Source organism: Brassica napus, chromosome C3 (assembly GCF_020379485.1).
Source record: "Brassica napus cultivar Da-Ae chromosome C3, Da-Ae, whole genome shotgun sequence".
In the NCBI taxonomy this organism is placed as follows: domain Eukaryota; kingdom Viridiplantae; phylum Streptophyta; class Magnoliopsida; order Brassicales; family Brassicaceae; genus Brassica; species Brassica napus.
The window spans coordinates 44,131,188-44,134,814 of NC_063446.1; the positions used below are offsets into that span (position 1 = coordinate 44,131,188).

Sequence of the window (3,627 nt, forward strand, 5' to 3'; positions counted from 1 at the left end):
CAATAATATTTTTGAATTATTCACTCTATAAGCTTAAGTAGATCTTAAGTTACTTATTATTGTATTTAGAATGTTTCAAAATTTTCTAAGTTATGTATAATTCTACATAATATTTTTAAATTAATATTCCATAAATGAATAATAGAATAACTTTTTAATGTCAAAAAGTATTTTGCATAATATTATTTCAATTTTGGAAAAGGAAGTGGATGGTTATGATCCTTTAGGTGGATGGCACCCCATCAAAGATATTAAAGATCCTTCTCTTTGAGAGATAATATTTTCCATCAGGTACACTATGAATTCGTAATCTTACCGGACGAAAGAGGTAAACAAATATTTCCTCCCATTTGCGTTAGAAAATGGAATCTTTCTTTTGTCTTTTTTGTTTTCTTCACCTTTTTGTTACTCTAGATAAATGAGAGTAAATTAGAGTAAAACTATAGACATGTTTAAGAAAAAGCTATTCTATTATTCATTTATGTTACTCTATATTCATAATATAATAGTTGAGTTTCTCTCACCCTAAGTGTGTCCACCTCGACAGTACTATGGGTCCCACAAAAAAAAGTGTTTGTGTTTTAGTCGAGTGAAGTGATTTATGAATTGGGCTTATTGATTACTTCTTCTGTTGGTTTCAATATATGTTATTTGTATAAACTCGTGGCCCAATAAAATAAAAACCAGATATTTAGAACCAAAGTCTCTTCTGTTTTTTTTGGTCGAAAGTCTATTCCGTTTCTTATCGTCCTCTTCAATGGTGATTTTAGGGTTTCAACTTCTTTAGTCTCTTCTGGGAAATAGAAAGTGACCCTTTTGGGTTCCAAAATACTGAGGGTATGAATGGTGATCAGGGAACGGTGAGGAATAATGCATTTCTTAACGTTCCTAAAAAATATAACCATTCACAAGAAATAAATTTTGCTTTTCATTCTCTACCATTCCTTTTTTGTACAGAAATAAAGAACAAAAGTATTTCTTATTAAATTTGAGAAGGAACAACCATTCCTTTTCATTCCTGTAATTTTATTCCTTTAGGTTCCTTTTCTATTCGTTTCTCTTGTTTCCAGAATGATCACCATTAGAACCCTGAATCTTTCCTCTAACTCTACATATTCCCATCTTTACTATGTCCATCATTAGTGATTTTGAATTGTAACAACAAAGTTATTCCTCCCAATATATACCTCATGTTAAAAACTTGACCCTTCATCTCAAATCCACTCAACGCCGTCACTGATTTTAACAACTCCTCCAAGATGTCTGCCTTTGATATGCTCCAGCTGCTCAAACCGCCGTCCGCCACACAACGTTTTGACTCTTTCCGCCTTGGTCTTACCACTCAGTTTATAGTTCGCCTTCTCAGCTTCTGGGATTCATGGAAATCATTATTCTCTTCCTAGATGAAAATGTAGCGACATCTTTTTCTATCACCACTGATCTATTGCATCTGTCCTATAATCAATTATCTAACTCTTGCCTGATATGTCTATTTTGACTCAATCTGCAGAATTCAGTGATCCACAGATTCATATCCATTGGTTGTACCAATCACTACTGTCTTTCTTTGCGAGCAGGCTCCATTGTAAAAGTTGATGGGTCTGAGGTTTCACGTTTCACACTGCACATGTACAAGATTACTGAAAATCCAATCTTGAAAGTTTATTTATATTATGTTTTTGAATCATTAACCTAGATTTCAACTTGCAGATGTAGTTGGCCAAATACGTTCTATCGAAGGCTCAGACCTCAACAACAATGCAGCCAAAAAAAATTCTCACATTACTCTTCATTACCAGTTTATAACTATGTTTTCTATATTTCCACCACAAGAACTGTGATCGTCTACTTATCTTTGTGGGACGAGGCTGCCTCAACTTTTAGAGGTCTTTTGAATTCAGGGGAAAAATCCCAGTCTGTAGTGGTAGTCAATACGGTCTATCCAAAGATATTTGGAGGTATGTGCATCTAAATTTGTGATTAAAACATGTCTGATTGTTATGATTTTCAAACCACTCATGTCACTTTCCATATATATTTAACGTTAGCTTGGAAACATTCAGATTTCTGCAGGGAACCTCTATCTCATCTCCACACCAGCTACCAAATTCTATTTGACACTGACCTTCCTGTAGTTAAAGAGTTCACCACCAAGTAAGTCATCATACTGTTGTATTCAACAACCAAAATGTCTGATTATCTGATGTAAACATACGTTCTCTATGCAGTTCGGGAGGACAGAGGTTTTCCCCTGTGTTGATACCATGGAAGGGATTAAGAAAAAGGATCTAAACACATTTATCTCTAACTCCAACGAGTAAAAGTATAAGCCAAGCTTTAATAATATATTGTTTGTTATTAGTGACTTCAAAATAGCAAATTTATTTTCTCTGTTTAGACATAGAAAGCTGATTTTCTCTGTAAAACTCGGATTCCTTGTGTCCTCCAACAAAATGGATAGTCTTTTGTCTCATACAACGGATGCAACAGGAAGTTGGTGTCCTGCCTATGTTACAAGACTTTTTTCTCTAAACTGGTACGAAAACCATATTATCGGTAAACAAGGGTTATGATGGGTTACTCAGATTCAGGGAAAGACGCTGGGCGTCTCTCAGCTGCTTGGGAGCTATACAAAGCTCAAGAAGAGCTTGTGAAGGTCACTAAGCAATATGGAGTGAAGCTAACTATGTTTCATGGCCGTGGTGGCGTGGTCGGAAGAGGAGGTGGTCCCACCCATCTTGCTATATTGTCTCAGCCACCGGATCCAGTTAATGGCTCACCCCGAGTGACAGTTTAAGGTGAAGTCATTGAGCAGTCATTGTATAACAAACTTCTTGTCTCGAAATATTTATGGGCCTTTGGAGAGAAACTCAGAAACAACTTTGAAGAAACCAAGAGTCTCATTCTCCAGGTATAAACAAAAGCAAAAACAAAGTACTCTGTTTCTTATTCCTTTTACTTTGCAGTGCCATTAAAATCTATTTGTTGCAGACTGCTGGACACATATCTTCTTGAAGGGTATTGCTGCAGGATTGCAAAACACCGGTTAAGTGAGTGAGTCTTTGAGATAAAGCAGACTTTTGAGTCTCTCTTTTATGTCTTCCCTTCTATAGAATAATCTCTTTTTTCAATCGAAAATAATAAAATAATAACTACGGTTGGATTACAATATACTTTATGTATCCACACCGTTGAGAAAAGTTTTAATCTTGTCCTTGTATGAAACAAAACAATGCTCTGTTTCAGAGACAGTGATCAATCTTAAAATTTTATCATTTTGTCCTTTTGTCCATGTTCTGTCTCGCAATACCAGATTCATTTACAGTTGATATTTTTCCACGACACTTGAGTTTGTATGTAGTCTAAAGTGTAAATTGTGGTATCTGAACATGTTTAATCGAAGTAGGCCGTTAAAGAAGAGAGTGTGTCGAGGAAACGACACGTTTTTTATTCAGTTTAAAACACATGGCACGTATTTTGTCAACATCGATGGCATACAGTTCCCACACTCTACACCGCTAAAGATGTAACAGAAAAGAGTGTTAGAGCATGATTATCCCTAAAAACCTATAAGGTTTCTTAAGTACACTTTAATGATTATTTAACTAATAAATGTTAGCTAAAAAC

The 3,627-nt window shown here is 35.2% G+C and overlaps 1 long non-coding RNA gene across 1 annotated transcript; it reads left to right on the top strand.

Annotated features, from left to right (window-relative positions):
* The first annotated feature begins 1,309 nt into the window (after positions 1-1,309).
* On the top strand, positions 1,310-3,284 carry LOC125584423. Its single transcript, XR_007321365.1, has 3 exons — positions 1,310-1,958; positions 2,064-2,154; positions 2,229-3,284. It is a non-coding gene; the product is annotated as an uncharacterized LOC125584423 (long non-coding RNA).
* Positions 3,285-3,627: the final 343 nt, after the last annotated feature.